The sequence below is a fragment of the Indicator indicator genome, chromosome 27, assembly GCF_027791375.1.
Source record: "Indicator indicator isolate 239-I01 chromosome 27, UM_Iind_1.1, whole genome shotgun sequence".
NCBI lineage: Eukaryota > Metazoa > Chordata > Aves > Piciformes > Indicatoridae > Indicator > Indicator indicator.
Genome location: NC_072036.1, coordinates 4,556,031 through 4,570,228, shown reverse-complemented (window position 1 = coordinate 4,570,228; position 14,198 = coordinate 4,556,031).

Sequence of the window (14,198 nt, the reverse complement as noted above, 5' to 3'; positions counted from 1 at the left end):
TGAGGCTGTTTAGCCTGGAGAAGACTGAAAATGGGTCTTATACAGGCTTATAAATACTTTCAGAGTGGGTGCAAGGAGAATGGGGACAGTCTTTCAGTGGTGCCCAGTGACAGGACAACAGGTAACAGCCACAAACTCGAGCATAGGAAGCTCTGTCTCAACATGAGGAGCAGCTTCATTACTTTGAGTGTAGGAGAGCACTGGAACAGGCTGCCCAGAGAGGTTGTGGAGTCTCCTTCTCTGGATGCCATCCTCTGCAGCCTGTGGTAAGTGCACCTGCTCTGGCAGGGAGGTTGGACTAGGTGAGCTCCAGAGATCCCTTCCAGCCTCCACGAGTTTGTGGTTCTGTGACAACAGTTGGTTGCTGTTGTAGCAAATGACATCTTGTCTGGTTTAGACTAAACTCTGGGGTTACAAAACATGGGCTTGGGACAGGACTGCTCAGGGGTACAGGGCTGTGGCACTCATGTGGTCTGCTTTGTGAGTGAGACTCAGATGACTTTCCCAGAGTCATTCAGCCCTTCTGTCCTGCATACTGCATCAAATCTTGCTTTTACAAAGCTAGGGACATTTCTGATGGATTGCTAAAGTTCAGCTCATCTTCCAGTTTACAAATGGTTATATAGTTAAGATTCTAATTAAATATCACTCCTGCCTAGGACAACCTGTGATGACTTCTGACAGTGTTTCAGAGAGAGATGAGTGATCACCTGAGCCAGAACCTTGCCTTTTCTGTCCTCTTCACCCTGTGTGTCCCTGAACTGGTTTTGGTTGGTGACTTAACAGTAGCTTGCAGGAGAGCAGCAGGGCAGTGACGGGTAGGTATAAGGTGAATTTTAAGTATCTTTCTTCTCTTTCTTCTAGGTCAAAGTAAACAAAGGGCCTACTTAATGCGGGCTGAAGGATCTGTTAAAGAAACTGTTTCAGGATGTCCCCCTGGTTCTTCAAAGAGGAAAAAAAGAAAGTCCCGTTTTTGTGCTGAAAAATAAAAAAGCAGCTGATTGAACAGCAAGACAAAAAAAAATTAACACATACCTTCAGCCCCTCTTTCTAACAGGTACTAAGTACTAAGGGATATGTCCCAGCCCCCCACCTTGGACCTCCTGCCTCCCAACACCAGAGGACCAGAGCAGAGGCATTGGTGCCACCTTCTGGCTCTTCCCTCCTCCAAGCACCGGCGGCGTGGTCCATCTGGACTGAGAGCTGAGCCCAGCTCCCTCGGTGCTTTCGGAGCCCCCTGGACCTGTCGAGTCTCCTTAGGCAGCGCAACCCTCCCGACACCAGGATGACCTTGCAGCAGAAGTCAACGGACAGCACGTTGTTTGCCCTGAAGGCTGTACAGTTCATACTTGCCTTAACCCAACTGTGTTGCACATCAGAGAAACTCCGTGCAGGCTTTCTGAAGTACCATGCTGCTGTTAATTCTGAACGATTTCTAAGTCAGTGGTTTTCTTCTGGTTTGGTTTGGGGTTTTTGTTTGTTTGTTTGTTTTGTTGTTGTTGTTGGTTTGGGTTTTGGTTTCGTTTTCATGTCAGGGAATAAGGGTCTGTTGCTCCACGGGTCCAGAGGGACCATGTAGAAAACTGCCAGCTGTTTGAGAAGTGTTTTACTTTTGAGGCTCCACAGTGGTCAAGGAACAGTTTATAATGGTTAAAAAAAAAAAAAAAGAAAAGAAAAAGAAAAGAAAAAGAAAAAAAGAAATAAGACCTTTTGGGGGGGTCAGGATGGGGCAAGGGGTAACACAAACTAATAATTGAACCTACTGGAAATAAGCAGCAGAAACAGTACTTCTTAATCCCGCTGGTTTTATTGCTGGCACTGTAGGTGCTTTTATAGCTCTCTCTAAATGTCTTTTACTAACTACAGAGACATCTGCAGATTTCTATCAACAAAGGCCAACTGAATATGTAGTAGCTACATTTACTCTTTTATATCTCATTTCAAAAATCTCTGTAAGTGGTTTGGGGTTGGTTTTTTTTTTTCCCTCTCTTTTTTTTTTCCTTCTCTTTCTAATTGCACCCTAAGGGATCCATATATTTTAATTTTTTTTTTTTTTTTAGTTATTATTATTTCAGTTGCAGGGGGAGGGTGGGGAGGGGACTAGTTGAGTTGAAGAAATATTGGAGACCTTTTTGTGGTATATTTGGGGGATCTGTTGTGTGTTAGAACGTGTATTTTATCTTCCTGTATTATTGTGGCTGATATATAAAAACAAAAAAAAAAAGACTGTGCTGTTAAGTAGTTGGCAACAAGATGCCTTTGGGAATTTTGCTAGTAGGTCAATGTGTATATGAAATACTCTGAACTCCTAGGATCATATGTTTTGTTCTACATCTGATCTGTGTTTTCCAGCACTTACGTGGCTTTCATTAGGGGAAAACCCCAATCTTTTGCTCAGGCTTTTCAGGATCTTGGATTGTCATTGTTTCTTTGCTCAGACCTTGCATAAGCAAATCCACACACACCTACAACACCTGAAGTGACCAAGTAGCTGTTGAGGGCAAGAGGGAAGGGCAGCACTTGGAAAGGCTCAAGGTGCCCTCAAGAAGCAAACTCCTTTTTCCTTGCTGGCTGAACCCTTGCACCTGCACAGCTCCCAGGCTCCCACAGCCTGTGTGCTCACAACCACCCATCCATCCCTGTACAAACAGTGCCCTTTGCTGTGTCTGCATGGCTGTACAAGTGTCACAAGCAGTGACAGAGGAACAGGCACCCACCAGTGAAAACAAGATACAGGGTACGTTCAGGAGCTCTACTTACATTTATTCACTGAGGCTTGTATATATGTGTGTATGTGTGTATGTCTATGTGTATAAAATACACAGGGATAACTACTCACAGGGGTTGCATAAACCAGGAAGATTCTGAGGCAGGGGGTCAAGTGCTCCAATCCCAAATCCTTCTAGGAATTTCCTGCACATTCCCTAGGCCTTGTTCCCTAAGGTGTTCCTTGGTGCTTTGGATCTCTAATTTAAATTTTCAAACTTAGGTATCCAAAATTTTGAGCTCATTCCAGGTAGAGCTGCTGTTCACCCCCTGGAAAATCACCCAGCTTCCGAGTGCTAGGCTGCAATTTCCCATAAACTTCAAAAAATGTTGAGAGTTTCTACTTTTATGTGGTATTAAATACAGCAGGTGTATAGTGTTAGGCACAATGCAGAGGTTTAAATGGAATGAAAATGTCATAACGGGGTCTTTTAGCTTTCCCTGTCTACCAGTTAATCAAAGTCATATTTCTATAAAAAGTCTTTTTTCTTTTTTTTTTCCCCTAACGTGAAAAGGAACCAGTTTGGGCACCTAAGCAGCAATCCAATTTTCTGAAGATAATTTTTCATACCTTTCAGTGATTTCCCATGGAACAGCAGCTAGTGGGTAGTTAGCAATTTGAGAAGGCAGACAATTTAATGAAGTGTCTGCACGTAGGTTTTAGGCTTGATTTTAATGTAGGAGATTTTGGCCTTAATTTCTCTCTGTCTTAGTCTTCCCCTCTATAACATGGGAATAATAATGTGCACCTCAGAGGGGTTTTTTTTTGGTGATTTTTTGGGTTTCTTGGGTTTTTTTTTTTGGTGAGGTCTGAACTGTTAATGTTTGTAAAGTGCTTAGGAATAGGCAGCACATCTAACTTAGTAAGGGTTGAAGTATAAATGCATACTCAGATGTGACAGCTAGGGGTAGATGTACACACACTCACATACACACAGGACACAGATCTGTATCTGCAGACATACCTACAAGAAGTTGGTATTCATAACCCTGCTTAAGTTGCAGTTTGAGCACCACCATTTAAAAGGGAAAAAAAAAAAAAAAAGAAATTAGGGCTGTTGACTACTAAACTAAATGCTTAGTGGGCAGAGATCTCTTCTGGAAGCAGTTTAGAGCACAGTAATGTGAAAATCTTGGGATGACATTTTTGATTTGTACAGCTGTATCCTCCTCAAAATCCAGTAAAGAATGTTATTTTTCTAGGCTGGGCTTTTGTTATAAATTTCAATATTCAGAAGGCAATCCAAATATGTCTCTTTTTTTTTTTTTTCCCTTTCTTTCTTTTGTTTTATTTTTTCTCTTTTTTTTCTTTTTAATTTTGTTCTTTTTTCTTTTTTTTTTCTTTTTTCTCTTTTCTTCTTTCTTTTTTCTTTCATTTTTTCTTTCCTTTTTTCTTCTTTCTTTTTTCTTCTTTCTTTTTTCTTCTTTCTTTTTTTCTTCTTTCTTTTTTCTTCTTTCTTTTTTCTTCTTTTTTTCTTTCTTTTTTTCTTTCTTTTTTCTTTCTTTTTTTCTTTCTTTTTTTCTTCTTTTTTTTCTTCTTTTTTTCTTCCTTTTTTTCCTTTCATTTTTTCTTTTCTTTTTTCTTCTTTCTTTTTTCTTCTTTTTTCTTCTTTCTTTTTTTCTTCTTTCTTTTTTCTTCTTTTTTTCTTCTTTTTTTCTTCTTTCTTTTTTTTTCTTTCTTTTTTTTCTTCTTTCTTTTTTTTCTTCCTTTTTTTTCTTCTTTTTTCAGCTTCCCCCCCGCCCCCCCCCCCTTTTTCCCCCTCCTTTTCTTTTTGGCATTTGTTAATTCTTGAATGTATTTTTAACAAAAGTGATTTTTTTTTTCTGACTTGCTAGTGTAATTTGCATTAAAAAAAAAAAAAAAGAAAAAAAATAAATGGAAAAAATATAGGTTTCCAAGCTATTCATGGCCCCCTGCTGCTATTCACAACTTACAGGAAACTTAGAATTACTGCTCCCAGCTGAGCAACAATGCAGAATAAAGGATCCTATTACATTTACATGATGCCAATCCCGATCTGTGCAGCACATGGATGTGACAGCACTGAATAGAAATTGCCAGGTCATGACACCATTTTAGCTCTGTCATAGGTAGCAGGTATTTTCATTATCACTGACACTAAAAGGTTTCTTTTACAAGGCTGGCTGCAATTGACTCTTCACTTAGGAAACTGGGCCTCTCTTTTTCCTCAGGAATTTTAAGCCTGTGGTAGGTTTCCAGTTGCCAACGGTGTTAAGTGTTGCAAAAGTAATCCTTGTTAAGAAGGAGCTGTGGAGTGTGGCTATTGCCACTGCATTGATATTCTTTTATGTGCAATTCATTGTCCCTACACTGAAATGATGAAATCCTGTCTTAGACAACATCTTCATAGAGCTCACACACATTGACAGCTTGCCTGAGGTCATTTAATAAAGGCAGAGCAGAATGGTATAGATTTTGAGACAGTTGGTCATGCTTTCCTAGGACTATTCCTTTGGAGGAGTCCATTAATTATTGCCATCAGGATTATGGTGCAAGTGATACTTTTCAGTCCAGTTAGGAGAGGCAGTTTGTGCTGCACTTGGTTAATTTAAGTACTGGTTGCAATACTCAGCTGCTGAGCAGCATTTTGTTAAAGGCAGGTGCAGGATGTATTGATCCCTGGATATCTCTGGGTAGGAGTGCTTATTAACTCAGTGTCTGAAGGGTTTGGTCACTTGCACTCTCACCCTCTGTTTGAGCACTTTGATGCATTCTGTGATCCTATGATAGCAGGCAAAACCATGAGTCTTTCCAGACTGTAATGTAATGTAATGTAATCTTTAAATGCAGTTATTTAGAGGGTGAGGATTTTTCTGACACAGATGGAAAGCCCCATGGATAGTCTATGTGTGCGTATTGCTTTCTTTCCACTTAGGAATCTCTTTCAACATAGCTGAGACAAAACTGATAGACTTCTGGAGTTTGTTTTCTAGCTAATCTGAATATGGCTTCTTCCCAGTGCATGTGGATTGGCAACAGACCCTAAAGGTGAGCTGGGTTTTATTGAAGAACCTATGCTTAGAGACACTGCAGAGAACACTGTGTCCACTGCTCCTTGGAGAAGGATGTGGACAGCTGTCATGCTAATCAGTCCTCTCCAAGCTATCTGCAATGTTAAATGTAATTGCCGTGAATAAAAGAAAGTTCCCTTGAGACTGCAATCATCCAACCACATACAGAAGTGGCACAGCACAGAACAAGTCAGTAAGAGACCTTTCCTTCCTGTAGTCACTAATATGCTTCATCCCTAGCCATGGACTGGAGAAACCAGCTTTGTTTGGTCACATGTCCTGACAAGAGCCTCTCTTCAGACCTTCACCAAGAGGAGCAATTGCAGCCAGCTGGAGCTGAAACCTTTGCATAGCTGAGTGGGATAGAAAGGTATTGTAGCACATGTGGTGTTTTAAATAGCCTCACAAATGCAGTTGTTGCACGTCTGTCTCCATATGTACAAAAGAAAAGTCTTCTAAAATGCACTCACCCTTCCTCTCTCAGAAACCAGCTGAGACAGATAATGTCTTATGCAAGTGTCTTCCAAATCCTGGCAAGACCACTAAAGAGATTTTTCACCAGGTCAGATCAAACCATCATCTTTTCTACTCTCTGTTGAGTAGAAGGCTGAGCTCTTGGGACTTCCAAATGCTTTGGGATTATTCCTTTGGTTTGATAGGAGCATGGTGAAACCTCTGATTTGAAATGAAATCTCCTGTACAAAAAGTCAGACTTCTGCATTCACCAGTGGAAGCAGAGCCTCAATGTCAGCTGTTGCCTAAGCACTCTCCTGGCTTTGCCTTTGTCCTGGAGAGAAGTAGATTGTATGGAGGTAAATGTGAACAAGCAGCACATTCATATTCATCTTGTGCTCTGCAGCAGCCTCCTGTTCTGCCACACAGAATGCTATTTAATACATAGTTCATTTCTTTCTCCCTGTCACCATCTTCTTGTCCCATTCTCACTCTCTTCCTCTGCCTGAACACAACCCCTCCCAAAATCACATCGGTTGTTTCAAACTGTTCACATAGGGGTGATGACAGTGGTGAAGGATGGTGGCACTGTGGGAGCTGGAAGAAGAGAAGACACAAAGGTTATGAACATCCTCAAAAAGGCCCAGACACAGGGAGACATGTAGCAGAAGAGGAAAGGATGGCAGTGCTGCAGAAGCCATGTGGTACAGAGAGCTGTGGTAGGAATCATTTGCAAATGTGCTGTAGCTTAGTGAGTAGAGGGAGAGTCGTTAATATCTGGAGGTGCAAAAGACACAGGTGAACTAGAAGAAAACTCAGAGCATATCTTTGTGAACAATTTGACTGAATCTGATTTACATTTTAGTCTCTTCAAATTTATTTCAAGTTTATCTTTCTTTTTTTTTTTCCCCTTTTGTGAACATTTGGGTCCCACCTGGATGCATTCCTGTGTGACCTGCCCTAGGTGGTCCTGCTCTGGCAGTGGGGTTTGAACTAGATGAGCTTTCATGGTCCCTTCCAACCTCATAACATTCCATGATTCTGTGATTCAGATGGTTGCTTTCTGTGCATTCAGGTGGACCTTTTGTTCCTAGGAGAACATGTAAGTACATGCAATTGCAGTAATTTCCATGGGGTTCTCAGTATTCATGCAGCTATGTGTCTTTGTTCTAAGTTCTGGCTCTTTCCTTTTTGTCATACACACCTGTTGTGTGGTACACGTGATGACAAAACCACTCACAGTGTTTCCCACTTTTCCCTTAGCTTATCCTATCCCACCTTTGATGAGCCTCAAAGCCCCAAGTGTTGGGTTTTTTTTTTTTTCAGATGGGCATTTTGCACACAAAATTACAGTTTTTGATACTTTCTGGGTGTATAAGCATGGCACAATCTATGAACACAGTGACAAATGCAGTCCTTTCTGCAAAGAGTTTCTATGTTAAATGAAGTAAATGAGAACATTTCAATTAAAATAAAAACTCAGTTTAAAAATACATAAGAAAAACAACCCCGTGATCTCGCAGACCCGCTCTGCTGTTAGATTCTGATTATTCAAAAGAGTGGGTGCCAAAAAACTGTAGGAAAAAGGAAGGGGAACTTGGAGTCCATTTATGAGGTGATGCAGTTAGTTTAAGCATGTACATAAGAGCTGAGAGAAAGAATCAGCCACTTATATCTCATTAGAATAGCCAATTAATGAATGATAGTTCCATATAGATCATAGCCTCTATTTTAAAGGCATCTAAAGCATTTTAAAGGCATCTGAAGTGCGTTCAGCAGGTCAAGGGAGGTTCTCCTCCCCCTCTACTCTGCCCTGCTGAGACCTCACCTGGAATATTGCATCCAATTCTGGGCTCCCCAGTTCAAGAGGGACAGAGATCTGCTGGAGAGAGTCTGACAGAGGGCTACAAAGATGCTGAAGGGACTGGAGCACTGCCTGGGGAGGAGAGGCTGAGAGCCCTGGGGCTGGTTAGTCTGGAGAAGAGAAGACTGAGAGGAGATTTAATGAATGTTTATAAATTTCTGAAGGATGGTTATCAAGAGGGAGGGGACAGGCTCTGCTCAGTTGTGCCCTGGGATAGGACAAGGGGCGATGGATATAAACTGCAGCACAGGAGGTTCCACCTCAACATGAAGAGAAACTTCTTCACTGTGAGGGTCACAGAGCACTGGAACAGGCTCCCCAGAGAGGTTGTGGAGTCTCCTTCTCTGGAGATTTCAACACCCATCTGGATGCATTCCTGTGTGACCTGTGCTGGATTCTATGTTGCTGCTCTGGCAGGGGGTTGGACTCAATGGTCTCCAGAGGTCCCTTCCAACCCCTAACATCCTGTGAGCCTGTGATGCTGTGAAAGCAGTAGCTGTGGGAGAACAACAATGCTGAAGGGACTGCAAGCTGATGCCATCACAAAAGGCTGATGGATTGATTCAATTAATCAGTAAGCCATTTCTAAGGGTTCTGCGGGGATTTATTTACCAAATGCTTACATTGTTTAGTTTGCTCTCTGGAGGGTAGGTGTACTGTCATTTTTCTTCTTTTTTTTTTTTTTTTTTTTCTTCATTATTCACCTTGTTTCATTCATCAATTTGTGACAAATATTTTCATGCTGATCTGTGGCATGTCAATGGTCCATATTTACTGATTTAAAGCAGCACACACCAAGCTGCCAGGAGCTGGGGACTTTTGTTTGTTTCCCTCAGGTCCTGTGAAATCCTAACCATCTATAATTAATAGAAAGCTGTGCTCTTCATTCAATGTTTGCTTTCACTGTCTGCTCAACATGACAGGTCTTGTCTACCATAGCATCTGGCTGCCTGCTCAAACTTTAGAGAGAAACTTCCTATGGAAACCATTTGGAACACTGTCCATGCTAAATAAAAGAAGAGGGGGCTCAGGGGAGACCTTATTGCCATCTACAACTGCCTGAAGGGAGGTTGTAGCCAGGTGGGCTTGGTCTCTTCTCCCAGGCAACCAGCAGCAGAACAAGAGGACACAGTCTCAAGCCACACCAGAGGAGGTTTAGGCTGATGTAAGGAAGAAATTCTTCCCAGGAAGAGAGATTGGCCATTGGGATGTGCTGCCCAGGGAGGTGGTGGAGTCACCATCCCTGGAAGTGTTTCAAATAAGACTGAATGAGGAACTTAGTGCCATGGTTTAGTTGATTAGATGGTGTTGGGTGATAGGTTGGACTGGATGATCTTGAAAGTCGTTTCCAACCTGGTTAATTCTGTGATTCTGTGATTCGTTTCATCTTCGTGTTAGCCTTACAGAGAATTGTGGAATGCTTTAGGTTGAAAGGAACATTTAAAGGTCACCTAGCCCAACCTCCCCACAGTGGGCAGGAACATCTCCAACTAGATCAGGTTGCTCAGAGCCCTGACCTGGAATGGTTCCAGGCATGGGGCATCTACCACCTCTCTGGGTAACCTGGGCCAGTGGCTCACCACTCTGTAAAATCTTTAAGGTTCCTTCCAACCCAAACCACTCCATGATTCTGTGATTCTATGTCAGCATGAGGATGGGGCTGAGGCCTCTACCAGGTAGCCCTGAGTGACTTTAAGGTGCAGCAGTGCCTGAGCTGTGTGAACTGTGATGCTGTGTCTGTGAAGAAGGTCTGGGGTCAGGAAAGGCAGCACAGGGTCACATCGTAGGTGGCAGCAACACTCAGGCTGTGATCTTCAGGACATATTTTAATGGCCATGGTGATGTTGGCTTGACAGTTGGACTACATGATCTTAAAGCTCTTTTCCAACCATGATTCTGTGATTTCAGACAGTCACATTACATACATCCAGCACCATTTGCCTCTATCTTCCATTCTCCTCTGTCCACCAGTTTTGTTCTCCGGAGATCGTTTCTGATAATGTGAACAGCTGCTGGAATTTTTGTTCCTAGCTATGATCAAAAGCAACTTCCTTCTTCCAAAGAAGCTTGAAAACTACACCCCCTCAAATATAGCAGTCTGTAGTCTTAGCTATAAAATATTTAGTTCTATCTTCAGATCTGGTTTATAACAGACAGGTGGAGCTGGGCATTCCTCAGCGGTGTCCTGGGACAGAACCAGAGGCAATAGGCACAGAATGAAACAGAAGAGGCTCCCTCAACATCAGGAAAGGATTTTTTACTGTAAGGTGACTAAACACTGACAACTTACTAAGAGAGGATGTGGAGTCAAAGCCTGTCCTGGGCAACCTGCTGTAGGTGACCCTGCTAGAGCAGGAGGAGTTAAGCTAAACAATCCCCAGAGGCACTTTCCAGCCTCAGCCATTCTCTGAGTCTGTGGTTCACCTCTCATTTAAGCTGCATTTGTTTCCTGTTGGAAATACTCCAAGCATTTCAAGAGGATGCAAAAATTCTGCTTGCTCTACTGGGGGAGTCTCAGAATTAACCTTTGTAGTGAAAATAAGAGTTTTATGTATTAAAAAAAAAAAAAAAAAAAAGCTTTCAGGGAAAACACAAGTTTCTACAATGTGTTGGTTCTTATTTTTCCTGTGAGTCTCCTGCAGCTGGCTACCTGGATGAAATCCCAGCTCCATTAAGGTCAGTAGGAAGTTTGCTGTTTGCTTCAGTGAGAGTTCAAGTTGTCACTCTTTGCAATTAGGGTGCCTGAATATTTGCTTTGCTTGAAAGAGAAAAACCTCACAGCAAGCAATTGCCCCGAATAATTTTTTAAATGCCTCTACAAAACTTCCATTTTTTTTTGGCCCCCTTCCCTGCTCAGCATTTGTGAAATGCAGGGTCTGATGACAGAAAACCTTTATCTAGACCCATTTGTGCTGACCTACATAACTTGCTCATTGCCACCCTTTGTGCCAGTAAAACCTTTCTATCATTCCCACTCTACTATGTACTTCATTTCAGGTGAATGAAAATCACTCCAGGGGATTAGCACCCTGGGAGACTTTCTGCAAAACAGGAGTATTAAGGAAGGAATCAGAATCCATTTGCATAGCTCTTTGGCCAGTGTGATAGTGGGAATATGCTACACCACCCCTTGCCCCTTTATAAAGAAATGGTAAATATTAGCTGTGACCTACAGTTCTCAGCCTAAGCATTTCACCTCCTTCCAGCTTCTTGTTCAGTTGCACAGAGCTCTCCAGACTTGATAAGTTTTTCCACTGAGCAAGCTAATTCAGCAGCAGGGAAGTATTTGCATCTAAACCAAAAGGTAAAGCCCAGCTTCAAAAGATGGGCATCTGGAAATCCTGTGCTTCTGCCAGAAGAACCATGCAGTCTGGAGTTTCTCTTGTGCAAAACATTCCTCTCTTTCTGTAATTCACAGCCTAAAATGCAGCTCCTGACTAAATTCTGTCCAAGTTAGAGCCCCATCCTGACAGGCAGTGGCCTGTCAGGGACCTCACTGCACAACCCCATGTTCTGCTTTGTGAAAGGAAATGGGTGAAAAAGGGTCACTGCTTAGAATCATAGAATTGTTTTGGCTGGTAAAAGACCTCCAAGAGCATCAGATCCAATTGTCAACCTCACACCACCATGCCCACTAAGTGCTATATCCACACATCTCCTGAACACTTCCAGGGATGGTGACTCCTCCACCTCCCTGGGCAGCCTGTTCCAATGCCTGACCACTCTTGCAGTGAAGAACCTTTTTCCTAATATCTAACCTAAACCTCACCTGGTGCAACTTGAGACCACTTCCTCTCATTCTATGACCTGAACAGACCAAGACTCACCTCAGTACAACCTCCTATTAGGGAGCTGTTGAGAACAAGGAGGTCTCCCCTCAGCCTCTTCAGACTAAGCAACTTCAGTTCCCTCAGCTGCTCCTCACCAGACCTATTCTGCAGACCTTCACCAGCTTTGTTGCCCTTCTGTAGACAGGTTCCAGCACCAAAATGTCCTTTTTGTAATGACAGCCTCAAAACTGAACACAATATTTGAGATGCAGCCTCACCAGTGCTGAGTACAAGGGGACAATCACTCCCCTGGTCCTGCTGCCCAACTATTCCTGATCCAGGCTAGGATGATGTTGGTCTTCTTGGCCACCTGAGCACATTCTGGCTCATGTTTTGTCCACAACAGAACCTGGAGAGACAGACCAGAGAGATTCAAATAAGGACCTGCTGGTACATAAATCTACAGGACTGTCTGGGGAAATACAGATGGGGAAGGGAGTCTCTGGCTGAGCCTTCTCAAGCACTAGGGGACTGTTTGCAGTTGTAGAGCACTGGACACAGCCCCTCAAGCCACTTCAGGTACCTTATTCCTGTGGTGTACATGAGGAAAGTTCACCTCAAACCAGGCCCCCAGTGAATCTTAAATTCCTCTTGGGTATTTTGAGCTGCTTTATAGCACAGAATCACAGAATCACTGTGGTTGGAATGGTCCTTCGAGATCATGAAGTCCAACCATTATCAAACTCTGCCAGATGTTTTTTGTTGTTTTTTTTTTTTTTTTTTGAGTCCCACTAATGTTCCTTTTCATTTTCAAATTGCTCTGAAATGGAGCTGAAAATCAGTGCTCTGCAATTAGACCCTGTGGACAGGAAGACTTTTCTTGTTGTCAGGTTAAATAAGCACAGGGATTATGACTTAGCCTTCAAGTTCCAGGGCTCCACATGCCTTGCACTCTGCTAATTTCCTGGAGATTTTTCACAGTTTGTGTGGAGAGAGAAACAGCAACTTCACCCAGATCTGCTCTGATAGTTTTATTTTGCCACTGGTGACTGTTGCTTGAGCTCCCAATATAATGGCTGTGTGTCAGTGATAACAAAAAATAGCTGAGCTGTGGCAGCCCACACACTGCCACACTTTGTGCAGTACATTGGTACCCTCTGACTCCATCTCTTCAGAATCCCCTCCTCTCCCATCTGTCCTAAACAAGTGGGAGAGTTGGGGAGGGGGTTGCCAGAAAATGTTGGGTTTTTTTTAAGTATATCTCTGGAGAATAGCATAACTCTGCCTCGAGAACAATGTTGTGAGCCCATCTCACCTGTCGGAGAGAAGATGTAACTGATCACAGAATCACAGAATGGTAGGGGCTGCAAAGGACCTCTGGAGATCCTCTAGTCCTACCCCTTGGAGCAGGATCACCTGGATCAAATTACACAGGAACATATCCAGGAGGGTTTGAAATGCCTCCAGAGAAGGAGACTCCAGCACCTCTTTGGGCAGCCTGGTTCAGTGGTCAACCACCCTTAAAGTTCCTCCTCATGTTTAGGTGGAACTTCCTATGTTCAAGTTCATGCCTCCTGTGCTGTCACTGGGCACCAGTGAAAACAGACTGTCCTCAACCTCCTGACCCCCATCCTTTAAGTATGATAAGGTCCCCCCTCAGTCTTCTCTGCACTGATAAGATCCCCCCTCAGTCTTCTCTTCTCCAAGCTAAACAGACACATGTCCCTCAGATGTTCTAGTCCCTCACCATCCTTGTAGTCCTTTGCTGTACCATGTCAAGCAGTTCCCTGTCCTTCTTGAACTGGAGAGCCCAGAACTGGACACAGTACCCCAGATGAGGCTTCACCAGGGCAGAGTAGAAGGGGATGAGAGCTTCCCTTGACCTGCTGACCAAACTCTTCTTGATGCACCCTGCAAAGCCATTGGCCCTCTTGGACACCAGGGCACAGTGCTGGCTCGTGGTCCTCCTGCTGTCCACCAGGGATCTCAGGTCTTTTGCCACAGAGCTGCTTTCCAGCAGGTCAATCCCCAACTTGAACTGATGCTGGAGGTTATTCCTCCCCAGGTGCAGGACCCCACCTTTGCCCTTGCAGAACTTCATGCTTACAGCTAAGAGCCTGTCAGTTACCTGAATTCACTGGCAATGCTCACAAGATCCTGAAGAAAGTGGGCAGACACCTGAAGAGGAATGTGCCTTCTCAAGTCACTAAGAACATTGTCTCAGCTTCCTAAACCCTCCTGTGAGCTCAGGGCAGCCACAGCTTTGTGCTGCAGCCCCCCAGACACCTGGAGCTGATGTGGACAGCCTGATC